General features: G+C 41.7%; 1 long non-coding RNA gene across 3 annotated transcripts in view; it reads right to left on the bottom strand.

Annotated features, from left to right (window-relative positions):
- Positions 1 to 16854, bottom strand: part of LOC310762017 — a 556856-nt gene that overhangs the window by 282949 nt on the left and 257053 nt on the right. For 2 of the 3 annotated variants that reach the window (XR_014547788.1, XR_014547789.1), the window contains exon 4: positions 454 to 495. This is a non-coding gene — a long non-coding RNA (uncharacterized lncRNA). Of the gene's footprint in view, positions 1 to 453; positions 496 to 1343; positions 1503 to 16854 lie in introns of all 3 variants that reach the window. The other variant, XR_014547787.1, reaches the window with a different exon arrangement.

The following is a 16854-nucleotide window of genomic DNA, read 5'->3' as shown; positions in this document are numbered from 1 at the left end:
CCTTTATCACACATACAGCACAATAAGACAATGACCTCTCCCCCACCAAAGCATATAAATTAATAGAGCTAATCTGACCCAACAACACACACACACACACACACACACACACACATACATACAAACCACACTGCAACCAACTGAATGCAACCAATCAAGCTCTGGACCCCCTAATATCTCGCAATGTCAATACAAACAAATAAATGTACAAATAAAGGACCTACCCACATGATGCAAATGAACCCTACACTAACACTATGCAATAGAACGAGATAACATTACCCTCCAACTCCCTCGTTCCCTCTTTCTCCCCCAACTGCATAGCAATAGTGTTTCTTACTGAACGTAAACAAACAGTGAAAAAGACTATGACTCGAAAATGGAGACACAATGTTTGTTTTGTAACACAATAAAACATTTAATAATTTTTTTAAGCCCCATGGGAGCAGTTACCTTGTGATGGTCTTCCTCTGGACAGTGCCAAAATCTGCAGTCCTGTAAGGAATGGAAGATATGCCACTTGAGAACAATAATATATTCCAGAAGCCTCAGTGTTGTATTGTATTGCACCTTTGTATGCAAGCTACCTTGGCTGAGGCCAGTTCTCAGGACCACCAGTTTCTTTACCATTGTATTTACTTTTCCCCTTGGTAGCATCAGACCACACTGATCATCTTCACCATAAGAAAAACTTGGTTGTTTTCAGCATCATTATCAACTACATTAGTATGCTTACAGATCCTTTTTCTCATGGCAAATGAATTAGATAATGTACCATACGTCTGTAATCATGAGCATTGTGGTCAGCCTTTGGTTAATCCAATCTATTGGTAAATTCAGTGCTTTTTTTCTGGGGGGAAGCTGGGCTACGCATACCCCTAAACATTTTGTGACTCTCAGTTTGGCCTCATTGAGGGGCAATATTTCAATACGAGTAGGAAAACGAGAGTACTCCTAGACATTTTTTTAAAAAAGAAAAAAAGCACTTGAGTAAATTGACCTTTCAAATTGCACAGAACTCTTCTGGTATGAACAAGAGTGTGCATGCAACGAACTTGTCATGAACTCTTGAATTACGAGGAGCGGCTGGGGGTAGGGGTGTCACTGGAGAACTGGCCTCCTGGCAGCAGCATCACTGCCAGGTACTGGGATGGCAAGGCAACAAGATGGCAGTTTGGGCACACCAGCAGGTGCCAATCTGCACCTCTCCCTTGTGAACCTGGACCACCCAATTTCATTGCCATCCTGCTTCGTCCCTGAACATCCTGGCATGCAGCAGAAATGGTGGTACCAGAACAGCAGGTCTGTGGCAGCACTCCTCCATGCTTGCTGCTCCTGCTTACCACATATTATCTGCTGGAGACGAATTTATTTCAGAGGACTTGTTTTCATAAAATTAATGAAGTGCAATTGTTGTCAGTAGTCATTCTGAAGTCTGCCTCCACTTTTTATTTTTATTTTTGCCACTTTGTACATTTTGGTGACCTTCACTTATACCATTCCTGTACAAAAAAACAAAAGGTTACATTAAAATTGTCTTTCTTGCCATGTTCTTTTCGCTCTGGCAATAATTCTGGCCAGAAATCATATGCCTTGTACTGTGTCAGTGGGTTATTTTCTCGCTGTTATTATTATCATTATCATGATTGTCATCATTATTTGTGAATCTGTCATTTGGCAGCCCTTCTCTCCAGGTGTCTAATTGCCATCTCCATCAGTGGAATGATTTGTCAGCCACAGCCTGGTTTCCTTGGCCATAGCATTGCGGAGCCTCTCCAGAGGAGCATTAACAGGATGGAGAAAGGAGGTCATCAGCTAGTATATCTACAGTATGACTGCCTCTTTGTTTCAAAGAGAGAATTGTTAAGAAAAGTATTTCTATCTCTCCACATGCCATCCCGAATGCTACTAAAACCGGCAGCCTTCTGGCTTCCATGCATACATAATACGAGCTTCATGCCAGAACTCAGGGTATTTGGCAACCAAATACTATAATGACATATCCATGGCTATGTACTAATGGGCTTAGTAATGCATTAGAGCTCTCAGAATATCACGGGCTTTCTTGTGGATATACTGATCCATAATCAGAGATGAACAAAATTCACAAGTTTCCACATGCAGTTTAAAACCCCACATCAACAAAGAACAGGTACCATTGTTCTTGATCACAATGAAGAATGTGTAGCAAATTACCAGTGTAGAAATGAAAGTTTAACAATAACCCAGTTGGTAATTATAAAATAGGAAGGAATAAAAACTCTGCAGGTGTTTGATCATGAACCTTTTAAAAAATATATTAAAAAACTAGCATGTGTATCTATTCATCAAAGTGCTGGGTTTTTACAAACAAAGCTTTGAATGACAAGTGAGTTTTCAAAGCATGCTTCAGGCATTCCTTTAAAGAAAGTAAACAGGCAACCTTATTTTATTAAATAATTTGAGAAAATAGCAATTAAAGGCACCAATAGTTCATGTATTTGTCAATATCAGTTTAACAAAACAAATTTGCTCATACAATCTGTTTCTAAATTTCCATCTGAGGTATACAAAGGGAAGTAATTGTGTCTGCATCTAGCATGGACAGGCAAGAGACAGGGTCCCAGATGGCCCACCATGGCTAATTCTGGCATCATCAGAAGAGATGAAGAGCCTGGTGGGCAAGACCCATCTAGTCCACCATCCTGTCCTCACAGCAGTCAACCACATGCCTTTGGGAAACCCTCAATCACCACCTGAGTGCAATAGTGCTTTCCTCATGTTTGATTCACACTCAGAGCTTCTCCACACTTCCGCTTGTGCAATGTCTAGAAAGCCCAGGTCCGAGAGGTTTTCCATTTGACCTGTGCTTTCAAGGCATGGGGTTGAGCAATTTCTCCCTTGCCCTGCTCCTTTTCAAGAGAAAACTCGTGATTCAGCAGTAGATTGGAACAAATGGCAATCTGGGAAAAACCTGAATTGTCATTTACTCTGACTGAGCGCTAAAGAGTGGTTTTCCATGAGGGAAAGCAGCAAGATAAGAGGAAGTATGAATAAGACATCACTGGTATTTAGAGGTTTACTCAGGGGTCAGCAACCTTTTTCAGCTGTAGGCCGGTCCACTGTCCCTCAGACCTTGTGAGGGGCCGGACTATATTTTTTGGGGGGAAATGAACGAATTCCTATGCCCCACAAATAACCCAGAGGTGCATTTTAAATAAAAGCACACATTCTACTCATGTAAAAACACGCTGATTCCTGGACCTTCCGCAGGCTAGATTGAAAAGGTGATTGAGCCAGATCCAGCCCCCGGGCCTTAGGTTGCCTACCCCTGGTTTACTGCCTCTGACAGTGAGACAGAACGCTGCCATTGGGGTTGGTAGCCTACTTTTTTAAAGGTAATCAAGTTGGTGACCTTCTCTATATCTTATGGGAGCAAATGCCACAGTTTAACTATATGCTGTGTGAGTAAGTACTTTCTTGTATCTGTCCTGAATCTTCCAACATTCAGCTTCATTGGAGCTCCCCAAGGTCTAGTATTATATAAGAGGGAGGGGATTGTGGTGCCAAACTATGGGATATTTTGCCATGGACAATGTGACTGGTCCCTTTCAGACCCCACCTAAATATCTTTCTGCCGGAGTCTGTTTTTCACAGCAATGGCTGCTCACCCTTTGACAGGTGGGTGACTTAGCCGCCATCCCTGAGAGGTCAGAGCTCATGTGGCCAGCCGGCTATCTGGCAATTTCCCCGGCCAGCCAGTCTGCTGGGTGTGATTGCCTGCCAAAACCTGTAGTTTAAATGGGCCAATCAGAGGCCCTTATTGCCAGGTGTTGTCTGCTTTCATGCCCAGCCAGCCAAGCAATGCATTTAAGCTGGCTGCACTGGACGCCAATGCATTTTTACTTTTTATTTTAATTTCCTGTTGTTTTTAATTGTCTGTCGCTAGTACTGCTCAATGTCCTGGTGTGTGTGTTTTGAAGCAGGGTGCCCATCAGATGGTGTTTGGCGCCAACTCCCATCAGCCCTGGACAGAATGGCCAGTGATCAGGGATGAGGGATGTAGTTCAGCAACATGGATGGCAGCATTTCTATTCACTGCTCCAGGTTTAAAGGATTTTACTAAACAACTTTATGAAATATATTTACATTCCACCTTAAGGTCTTGGAACAACAGGAAAGCTTTTGAGATTATTTTCCCACGTGTAGTCACGTGGAAACTTTGTGTGAGACTTGCACAAGAGCAAATCTGCTGTAAAAGCCATTCATTCCAACAAGGGAAGAATGTGCACTGAAAGTTTTGAAAACTATTCATTCCAACGGTAGAGAAGTGGTCAGTGAAAGTTGCTTGCGGATTGAGGCCAATGTCACAGCAGTCATGACTTCATGTACTGAAGCTGTCTTAGCATCCTCTTTGTGCATAAAATGAAGCTTTCTACACTCCTGCCTTTCAATCCTATATTTAATTGGCAATTCAACCCTACTGAAGCCAATGTAACACCTTTGAAGTAGGCATTATGCCATTCTGACAGATGGGCAGGAGTATAGATGTGAAGTAAGCCAGAGAACAGTATGTTCAGAAGGGCTGGATTTCCATCCAGAAATATTGAAAGGGCAGTCTGTGCAGATTGTCACTGCTTTATGACAAGAAAATGTGCCATTTCTACTTCGTATTCAATGTAGATTAACCCCGAGAAATAGATTTTAAAGTCCTATTAGGTGAGCATTTGGCTTTCTGAAATCTTGATTACAGGAGATGTCATCCTACCTCCACTCTTGCCCAAGGCTCAGGGGAAATACATCCAATACATTTCCTAAAAGCATCTGAGCTTCCTGCCAAAAGTCCATGACTGACCTTCCATACACTTCCACATCACTGAAGTCTGTTAAAACAAACGTCACCTGCATTTTACACTACTGTGTAGTCAATTAAATCTGTTACACAAACTGAATGGGATGAAATATCACCTCGGCTGATTATCACTAAATAGTTCACAAATTAGCACAGAACTGCAAATGAGAAAATAACAGCGTCTCTTTGAGGAAAACATATGCTTCCTGTTACATGGTGAAATAGTTAATGTACATTGAATGCCATCTGCTGACTAATGTAAAGTATTTACAAAGGCAAATAATCCTGATAGTAGTGCTTGTTAAATGGCTCAACAACTTAATTCAACAGAATTTTGGACAACTACTGGGATCAAGTCCAACACGACCACCAACACCCTTTATTTTCATTTTTCTGAAGATAAACTTTGGCATGTAAGCCAATTAGAAGTGATTAAAAGGGTAACTTATTTAGGGTTAACTTGCACATTAAACAGAACGCTTTAATGTGGATGAAACCAACAGGAAATGACCAAGGAATGAAACATCATCTATTTCAATTAAAATGAATCAGCTATGAATTTAGTGCTTGAAAATCCTATAAGTATATCATAACTTCTAACTGCTGTTGAATTTTTTAAAAGCTATGCTGCTGAATCATGTCAGATTGCCATTGTTCAATACTCTACTATGAATTGCTTACATTATTACACACAATTGAGTCCAATTCTGTAGTAGTGATTGCATATTTTATAGCTAAGGATGGGGGAGAAATTCATTCACTTTGTATTTGAATGCAAAACTACTAAAAGCTTCCCAAACCAATATGAAAACCAAAATACAGCTCTCCTTTTAAATTCATACATCTCCAGTTCTCCAGTCAGAAAAAAAACAGACATCAGCGAAAAATACTTTGAAAACAGTTACATCTGTGAAAATAATGGGGGGAAATGCATTATCTTAGAAAATAGCTTACAAGATGCATATAGGGGCAACATTGTATACAAATATTTTTATATTGTGCAATGCACAATTAGCAAGTGAAAAAGTTCCACATGAATATGTGTACAAATTTTCATGTGACTCTTTTAAAAGAAAAATTTGCAGAGGTATGCAGAAATGGGGCAAACCAAATTTAAGATTGGAAAAATGAGAAATTGAAATGGACAAAGGGTCCACTGGAAATCACCTACCTAAGTTTTAAAGCAGGGCCTTCCTCACTGCTACATGACCAAGATATGACTCCATCATGCTATGTCAGATCAAATACACTTGCAGCTATCACTCTACCACCAGCAGCATTCATTCAGGGTCACTCTGCAAATTATGGAAAGAACTGTTATACACTGTGCACATGCATGGTGTTCCAGGCAACATGTGAGATACAAACACATACCTTTTTTTCCATCTTTCGCATACTGTATGTAAACACTATGCAGAGCCATGTAGTGCTTATAGCTCTTTGTACTATGCATGTGCCATGTTGCATCAGTTTGCATCTCTCACATGTTCTGTAGAGCACCACAGGTACAAATGGGCATCCACTCCTTCCTTTTAAGGAATTTCAGTGGTTCTAGATGTTTAGGGAAGAGAACAGCTAGGGGGAAAAGTGATAACCATTTCAAAGTGTTGGTGCTGATCTTTAAAGCGCTAAGTGGCTTCAGCCCTGTACCTGAAGGAGCGTCTCTACCCCCATCATCCAGCCCAGACACCGAGATCCAGCTTGGAGGGCCTTCTGGTTCCTCCCTCACTGTGAGAAGCGAAGTTACAGGGAACCAGGCGGAGGGCCTTTTTGGTAATTGCACCTGCCCTGTGGAACACCTTCCCATCAGATGTCAAACAGATAAACAGCTATGTGATTTTTAAAATACATATGAAGGCAGCCCTGTTCAGGGAACTTTTTAGTGTGCGATGTTGCATTGTGCTTTTATTATTTTTTGTTGGGAGCTGTCCAAAGTGGCTGGGGCAAGCCAGTCAAATGGGTGGCATATAAATAATATTTTTTACTATTATTATTATTATTATTATTATTATTATTATTATTATTATTTCTGTTATTATTTCTCAACAGCATCATCCTCTATATTGTCTGTGAACATAATGGCTCAGTTTCTAACTATCACAAAGCTAATAGCCTGAAACATCCATTATGAAATTATCAACCTTTTTTAAAAGGTCAGTTATTCTAGTGCCTGATATCTCTTCCTATAACAATGATCTTCACAACTTAAGTATGACATACTTTCCCATTAAACTGCCAATATTTCTTTTCTACAATAGTACCCTTCAATATCAGTTCAACAGCAGAGTTATATATGCAAGATCTGTTGTCGGTTCTGTTTATTTTACCTAGCAGCAGCCTGGGCCAGTGGGCTCCATAGGCCAAACTCAACTCCCTTCTTGCCATTACCTGGTAGCAAGGATCTGCTTCACACACAATTGTGAATATGACTGAGACAAAAGATGTCATCCATAGGTCTCATGGTCTGGAGCAATCTCATTTGTTTCAATACTTGACTAGGAAAGGTTTATAAGTCATGGGCTGCAGGACTGCCAACTCTCTCATTTAGAGGAGAAAACAGACAGTGCTAAGGTTGCTCTTTTAGATTGAAAAAATATGCCCCATCCTTCATAACCTTCACTGAGATTCATAGATATATATATATATGAATGAAATAAAAATGTTAATGGCCATTAGTCCAAAAGCTGAGTTTAGTAGCTCAAAACAAAGGATCTCCCAATTCAGTACTTTGGCAAGCTTGCAATATATTCAAGCAAAAAGGAAAGCGTGAAAAAAAGCTACAACTAATTAGCAGATTCCTATTACAGCATTGTCACAATCAGAAACAGATTTGAGCCATAACGGAAGCTCTCATTAAAGGTCTGCAAATTATTGGCAGATATTCTGCTGGATGTCACCCATGTCATCCCACTGTGTGATCCCAAATGAACAAACTAGCTAATCTATGCCACCACTACCTGGCTCCCATTTAGCATTTATTTAACACAACAATGTGTGCAGTGTTAAACAGAGCACTGAAGTGGCATAGTGCTGTTCCCTGTCTTGCGGGGGTTAACTACTCGGTTCCAGCTGTCCAGCCGCTAGCAACCCTAGCAACCAGCATTTATATTTGCTTATTTAGTGATCAGCAACCTATCCCAACAGTAAACCTACCAAAATACACCCCAAATATTTAATAGTTAGTCAAATAGTAGGTACATTGGGAACTAAGAAAAAGAATGAAAGCAAGACTTCAATGCAGCCAAATTCTGGGAGGTATTTATTCTATAAATATAGGTCTAGATGATATTTGGCATTTTTTATGCTCTCCAGTAGTACAGCCGATATAAACATTGGAACTGGTTTAAAGGTAGCAAAGCCTTTTCAAATATTTGAAAATTTAATTTAATTAATATGAATGAAAACACTCTCATCCAAAATACCCACTGAGAGATGAAATTGGCATTTTCAGTTGTTTCTCTTTGTATTTGGCTGTACTGGTGCCTGGGAATAAAGTTGGTTTAATCAGACATAGAAAAGCTGTGGCCATTTAATAAAATAGAATTTGCATTTATTTGAAACCTGCCTCTAAGGTTGCCCCCCCCCTCACCACCACCACCACCTGCAGGCAGATACTTCACTGGTATAAATCTGAAGTGTGTGTTTGTGTGGGCTTCACCTGAGTTAGTCATAAAAAGCCCTACAGATGTTAAATCTGGCCCTAAGAGCTGATTTATACTGGAATGGACAACATCTGAGAGCTACTCCCAAATACATTTTCAAAAGCTTCAAAGTCTTAAGACTCCATGGACTTTGCTAGCATTTCCTACTTTGAAGTAAACTGCAGGTGGTCCTGCTCTCAGCAAACTGCTGCAACTGCTGTAGAAAAGAAAGACACGCTGAAAAGGAATATTCCTTATTCGTCTTTATTTTCATTACTATTCCTCCTTAGCGAATCTTTTATGCGTAAATCCTGGCAGTTTAAGGACTCTAGGAAATACGAAAGCATATAGAATTACTTTGCGAGGTTTCTTCTCATTTTTATGTGTTACATGTCTGTCTCAGTTTCTCTACACAACACAGTGCTACTTAACAACAGCCCTGGGCAGGTTAGATTGTAAGAACGTTGATGAACCCAATGCCATCCTAGATCATCAGGAATCTGAACTTGGGTTTTCCAGATCTAGACCACTGATTCTAGCCATTGTACCACACTAGCGGATTTATTCAAATGTGTTCAAGTGAAATTTTAGTTTTGGTTTGAAGCCCTTGCTCTCTTTTGAGATTCATTCCCTGGAAAACAATATAATATAATATACTGTATAATATACTGTATATATAATATACTGCTGTGGTGGGGACCGTAGGGCCTGCTCCCTCTGCAAAAGTGTTACCAGCTGGCCTAGGGCGCAAGGCCCAGGCCCTTACACTTCAGGGCAGGACAATGGGCCAGAAGTCCAGGGCTCCACTCAACAGAATGAGCATGACAGAACCTAAACACAGCTGACCTGGCTTACCTCATTTTGAAGTAAGTGATGTAATATGCATTACCATAGAGAGAGACCTCCACCAAATTACATCATTAAGACCAGACTCCAAAATGACCTAAGTGTCCCACTGAGTTCATAGCAGAAGTTAACTCTGAGCTGGGAATTCCTGATTCACTCTCTTAGCCTGATTCAATCTCTATGCTACACCAGAGTTGAAGCTGCTTGTGAGGCAGGTTTGGGCTCCTTGCTGTGTTTTCTGCCAAACCAAATTGATTGCCTGTTCTTGGGTGGATCACAAAAAGACACAATACAATATTAAAATACAAGAACGAAACAAAAGCAGCATAAAACTTTGAGTATTCTCTCGAGCTAAGCCTACTAGGCATCTTGTATGAATTAGGGTAAGAGAATTAGCCATCTATTTTCTGAAAAGTGATGGTAAACTGAACATGTATTTTCTGGATTGACATTGTTGGTAATAATAACTAACAGCATGAGGCAGGGGCGGGCTTTGCTATTTAAGCAGAGTTTGACATCAGAGGAGGAAGAAATTGTGCCAGAAACATATTTGTTAAGTTATAGTACATGGGTGACACTTGTTGATATACGATTTCTCGCTCCAGAGATCTTTAAAAAAAATAATTAACTGACTTTTAAAAAGTTGATAATCAGTTCTTCCTCCTTTTCCATTCTTTCTGCCAAACTGGAACAGCCGCACACAAAAATCCACGCACAAATACAAAATAAGAACTGCACATCTTAGTTTCCAGACAGTGCTCTCGCTTCTATAGGATTAAAGTGATTGTGTTTGTAAATCTGTCATTATAGTCCCATTCCAAAACTCCATGGGCATTTTGAGACATACACAGAGCGCCTGCTGTGGCTGCCACATATTAGGAAGATAGCTAAGATAGTGGCTTCTGGCTATTAAGCGTTGCATTTAGTTGCTCAAAGGAAACCAAGTAATGAGTTGGTTGTTGGTCGACAGCATTGGTCTTAAGGCAACGCCAGAAGCAGGTCAGCAGATACCAGGGTTAGAACAAGGATGACAAATGATTCTAACATTCCAGGTGCTCAGCAATAACAAGCCCATGTTTGCTATTTTTATTGTCAGAGAAATCAATTTAACTTGTTAATTGGATGAAATATTTGAGCGAAACTCTACAGAATTGAAGATAAACCCCAGGCACGGCCATTCATTTTCTAAAGATAGACCAGCTACAAGCATGCAAGTAATCTCAGGGGACGTTTAATTAATCTTGTTGATAAAAACATGAAAATGATGAATGATTCTGGCTTCAAACATACCACTAAACAAGGTATTTTAAGAGCTTTTAGGCTCAGAGCTCTGAGTAATTTACCTGCTCTGAACTCTGAGGAAATGAAGCACAGTCTATGTCAGGTGAGTGACTGTACCTTCATTAATCACACTGCTCAATACCTACTTTTCGGTGGTAACCTCTGGCCACCAGCCAACACTAAACCTGGCTGCACTATATTAATGGGAAAGAAAATGCCAAACGGGAGATTATTTTGCCAACTCATTCGTGAAAGCACTGCTCAATTTCAGGGCTGCAATTCTAATATTGTAAGCATGGAGTTCCAGGTCTTTTTGTTTGCTTGTTGTGTTTTCTTGTACTAAAAGGGGATTTTACATTTTAAGCCCATTAAATGAAAGCACAGTGTCAGACCTCAAGCTGAAAATATTCTTTCAATTTTAATCTATAAATTTGTCTGGACTCTACAAATAAGCAAAATCCTGGCTAATGCTAGGAATATACTCGACCAGTTTCATCCCTATGCATTTAGAGAGTGTAGCAATGAAGCTTTGGTTGTTACTTTCCATTAATTGCAGAGGAAAGTGAATTCCAGACAATCAGCCGGGCATAAATGTTCCATTGAAAGAATAGTGGCCTTCACCTGAGTCATCAGAACTTTGCCCTAGATTTAAAGTGGGAGTCTTAGGGCTGGGTACCCAGTGGCGAAGGAACCCGGTGGCGTACCCAGTGGCGGAGAGAGAATTAATTAATATCAGTAGATCTATACCAGCTTACTCTCAGTGCCATCAGGGCATGGAAAGTCCAAAACAGTTTGCTGCCTGAGGCAAAAGAGCAAATTATTCCTCCCTTCCCAAGTCAAGGTGGGTAGTACCCAACACAGGAACCTATTTGGGCACCTAAGACAGAAAATTCCACAAGTGCATTTTCCCTGTCCTGGCAGTAAAAATAAAATAAAAATGCAATGCTTCATTGAATAATTAGCCATTTGCCCCTCCTTTGTACCACCCGAAATCACTCTGCCTAAAGGCAGGGTCTGTCTGGCAACAAGGCGCAACTTCAAGGTATATGCTCAAAGTCTCACTTGGCAGAATGAGCATGAAATATACTCAGAGTCGCAAGGTGATTTCATGCTCTTTATTCAGCTCATAGTGGTGAGGAGGAATGAATGAAAGTCCCCTCAAGGTTTCTGCTTTATATACTTCAGGCCACCGACGAGGCGGTCCCGAAGCATGTTCTCCAGCTCTGAGAAGTTGCAGAACCGGGCAGCTTGGCGGAGAGAGGTCACAAACCCAGTTATGGTTTCCCCAGGGGCTTGCCGCTTTGCGTAGAAGGCATTTCGACGAGCCACCACAGAGGGCTGTGGCGAAAAGTGCCCCTTCAGCTGTTCCATTATTGTTTTGTATGGAACAGTAGCAACGTCTTCGGGTGCAAGGAGAGCCCGGGCGATTTCAAACGTCTCCTCTCCGCAGACGCTGAAGAATATCGCCCTCTTCTTGGCGTCTTCTTCATCGGTGACCCCTTTGGCTTCTAGGAGGAAGGTGAAACGGGAGGCATACGCTTCCCAGTCTCCAGATGCTGGGTTGAACGGCGAGAAGCTGCTGTCGGTTGCCATTCTGAGTTCCTTGTGTCCCGGAGCTGAAGCCTGGATACACGGTGCGAGGCAGCGGTGCGGCAGGTGGCGGTGCTGCGGTGCTGTGTGTGGCAGTCAGCTCAGCGGGATCCCATCCTCGTCGCCAGTGAAATATACTCAGAGTCGCAAGGTGATTTCATGCTCTTTATTCAGCTCATAGTGGTGAGGAGGAATGAATGAAAGTCCCCTCAAGGTTTCTGCTTTATATACATTATTTACACAATGGGCTGCACATGATTGGCTAATTCCGGAATTCTACTGTAAGCCAATCAGGTTGTGGATTCACTTCTATCTGGAGCATGATTGGGTGGTTCCTGCCAACCAATCATATTGCTGCATTGTTCTAGGACCAATCTGACTGCTGCATTCTGAATCCTATTGTTCTAGGACCAATCAGACTGCTGCAGTTTGGATCCTATTCAACTCAGTACATAACAGAGCAGGACGACAATCCCCTATGCAGCAGGGTTCAGGGACCATATTTTGACGTAAGTGAAGAATGGTCCAAAGTTTAAAATAACCTAACTGCAAACAAAGTGATCAAGGGGATGGAGCAACTCCCCTATGAGGAAAGATTACAATGTCGGAGGCTTTTAAGTTTATCAAAAATGCAAGAAAGCGGGGACACAATACAGTATAAAATTAGGCATCGCATGGAGAAAGAAAATATTTTCTCCATCTCTCATACTACTAGAATTTGGGGACACCCAGTGAGGCTGAACGTTGGAAGACTCGGAACTGAAAAGAAAGTACTTCTACACACATCACATAGTTAAACCATGGAATCCCTCTCACAAGAGGCAGTGATGGCCCCCAACTTGGATGGCTTTAAAAGAGACCTAGACCAATTCAGGAAGGGTAAGGCTATCATTACCTACCAAGCATGAGGGCTATATTCTAAATCCAGTGACTCTGAATATAAGTTGCTGGGAAATGGAAGTGTGGAGATACCTGTTGTGCTCAGCTTTGGCTTGCTAGTTTTTCCTGGGCATCTGGGTCTCATAACCATCATCGTGAGTTTATCTCTTTGCCACTTTTCTACAAAGGTGCTCAAAATGGCTCACAGCATACCAAATGAAAAATAACATAGCAATTCAAAAACACATTAAGAACAATTAGGAAAAAAAATACTGTCAAATAAATGCAGAAAACAAATCCATACAAAAGCAGAACGAATACGCTAACCTGATTTAACAGCTTGAAACTAAAAAGGAGAGAGTGGCTAGTCACTGTGAGAAGAGTGCTGGACTAGATGGGTCTTTGGCCTTATTCAGCAGGTACTTCTTACATTTTAACTACAGCCCTGCTTACAACAGCAGAGGACAATCTGATTAAGGCAGTATTCCTGTATTCACTTCCCTGGGAGTAAGTCCAGTTGAACTCAGCAGGGCTTTCTTCTGAGTGGTCATGCATAGGATTGTTCTGTCAAGCTTTTTTCCTCTACAATAGAGAGGAGAAATGTCTCTGTTCCAGCCCAACTGAGAGACCAAGGTAGGGAAGCTTGAGTAAACACGGTCATATTCTACGGCTTTATTCTTTGGAGGAAATAAAAAAATAAATAAACGTCTGTCTGCCAGCAGGTTTTGAAAATGTAAAGGACAAGACATTACAAATTGACTTTATTCCCACCAGAACTTACAACTGTCCAAGAAACCTATGCTAACAAAAGTGAAGCCATGTTTGCGTGCGCAGTTGCATGTTTTTGTTTAACAATGAATCGATAGGATTTAACATCTACCATCTCATCGGGAATTAATATAATTTTCCTCAAACGCTCTCATTGAAAATCTGCTTGTATGACAAGGCCGTCACAATAAAGGAGGTGACCAAAATATTGTGCCACCTGTGATGGACACACACTCACGCCATTTCCTCTTTCTCCTCCCCACTGACTTGTCTGATCAGCTCTTCCTCTAGGCAAGTGTAGAAGGACATTTAAACAGCTTTTTCCACCACAGCAAAGAGACGACAGCTGAGTCCAGCACCATTCCAGATCTCATCACACAGAGTCTCATTCTGAAGAAGGATGGGGACATCACTCCAAGGAGTGCATCATTGCAGACTGAGATCTCAGATGGTGCCAGAATCAATTATGTAGGAGAAAACTGCCGCTGTTGCTTTGCCATGGCATGACAAAGTTTCCCACTGATTTTCAAAACAACGCTCCCCAAGGCAGCAATGTGGCACTCCTGGTCAGTGACCAGCAGCAGAGAAAGGCTTGCAGTGGTGCCAGCACTCCTAGGCAGTGGGAATGGTGGATGGCAGATGGCAGCAGTGGGTGGCTGGGTGGGTGAGTGCAGACTCACTTCACCGCGGATCCCAATCCACCACACACTTTGTTTCCTGGTAGAGCTAGCATTATATGACACTTAGTGGGCATGATCTAAGCTTTCAGTCAATGCTAAGCAGCCATGTGCTTACTTACATATCTTAATCACATTTTAGCCCCTGATAAAATTCTAGTGGTGCTTGCCTTTGTTTGTGTTAATGCAACCCCCAAATGTATTCTTATGATTATTGCAATGCATGGCAAGTGGGGGGGGGGGCTCACTCAAGTTAACATCCAGCAGTGAGGTACTCATGTTCCTCCAGCTATATGCATAGGATTTTTTTTTTTATGTAGCTGCCATGCATGGGAAAAGGTACTTATAAATAAGTTTTCCATTTCAGTGACATCAGTATATAAAGAACAGTAATTTCAGTAATCCTTAATTAATATTAGCATGGTTTGAGTAGAGGCAACACATATCAGCTGCTTTCCTTTTCCAAGTATCTACTTGCATAAAGTGAGCATTTATGAGTCTTCTGTTTGGCTAACTTCCCAGATAGCAGCAGGTTATGGGTATTAAAAAGGAGGATTAGGTTAACTGCTTTAAAATAAAACCAAAGATTTCTCTCTTCAGCAGGGACATGTCAGTTAGCGCAGACAGGAATATCCTCAGCTCTGTTTGATTGAGCTGGCATTACACTAAGTTAGCAACCTTTGTACCATGCATTATCTTCCTTACAAGCAACCAGTTTTGTAAGCATTTATCCTCCTCCTGGATCTCCTTCATGGAATATAAACTGAACCAGATGCCAGTGAGCAAACTCAATTTTATGTTCTAACAGGTTCACTGCAATGTGTCTGTGAAGGGCCCTTTGCCAAGAGGCGAGGCCTGCTGCTTCTCAATGTAGTCACCAGGTGTGCTGAGAATCTGTTTGCAATGACCTGGCTTTTGAGGCTTAATCACCCCGTCTTCCAGCAGGTTCTACACAGGCACAAATGGGGATGGGAAGAATCCCTTGGACTATTACACAGGAAAACACTAAAAGCGAATGATCACAAAGCAAATCAGCACGACGCAGTGTAAAATCGCATAAAGGCGATGGGGAGGAAAGAAAATAAAAGGCTTATATTTGTTGAGCGTTAAAATGAATACATGGAGGAAAGAGTGACATGATGCCCATGAGCAGCATGCAGATCAGAATTAATCTTCTGGGAGTGGGGGGACATTCTATGTTATAGAACCCCACAAATGGATTTGCTTCAGCAACAGTAAATCACACATGGTAGGTAGTAGTTCAGTTTGACTGATGGCTACACATGGCACTGGCATCAGGGCAGTGACATATATGGAACAGCAATAAATAGTTGCACTGGCAGTTCAGCAGCCCTTGCTCAATGTCATGAGGGGAAGATGGAAGGCTTGGGGAGAAAATTAAAAGCCAAACTGGTTTGGCTTTTCTACAGCTATGCTGATATTTTGCCTTTGTGCTGGACAAGCAGAACAGAAGCTATTCAATAAAGACTAGAATATAATATAAAGACTAGAAATAAATTTCATGCGAACTAAAGGAATTGAATCTACCTACTGACCGTTGTACTGCTGGAGTATTGAGGGAGGCTTCGCTTCCTCCCTTCCAGCTGGACAATATTGAGAAGGTGGGATGTTGGCAGGGCTGTAGCTAGGGGGTGGTGAGGTGGGCCCCCACCTGAGGCGCGGGCGGGGGGGCACAAAATCGGCTAAAATATGTCTATAAATATAAATATCGATTATTGCCTCATAAGAAAAGGTTTTCAATAGAGGGTGAATTGAATGGGTGAAGGGGGGGATTGGAGGAGAGACAGAAAGAAGAGCTAATTTATCCGTGGCTTGGGGGCGCAATCTGGACAGTTCTGCCAGGGGCGCAAGATCACCTAGATACGGCTCTGGATGTTGGGGGATTCAACACAAGTGTTGACTAAGGCCAGCACCACGTTCACTGAAATCCACAGGAAAGTCTGTTGCCTTACTCAGGGCCAGTGATCAGGTCCAGAGCATTCAAATTCCACACGAGAACACAAGTAGCAAAGGACTACCTTGTTGGCTCAACCAGTGCCACTAGGCAGAGCATGTTAGAAAGCGCCATCACCCTCTCCCATGCTTTTACATAGCCCCTAATTGGATATTATAAATGGAACTGATTCACCAGGTGCAACAGAATGGAGGATCTAAATTCAGCCTTTCCACCAGCAGAATTTACAGAACTGAACTGAACTGAGTCTCACACCAGTTACAGGTATTCAGGCTTTACTCCAGAGCAATAGACTTGTAGACACCTCATCAGCACACAAACCTCTTGGCACTTTACCACCACCTGATCGATGTTCCTCTTTGTTCC

The sequence above is a fragment of the Podarcis filfolensis genome, assembly GCF_964270895.1.
Source record: "Podarcis filfolensis genome assembly, chromosome: 4".
NCBI lineage: Eukaryota > Metazoa > Chordata > Lepidosauria > Squamata > Lacertidae > Podarcis > Podarcis filfolensis.
The sequence above is the reverse complement of the archived record's forward strand: the minus strand, read 5'-3'. Positions and strand labels throughout refer to the sequence as shown.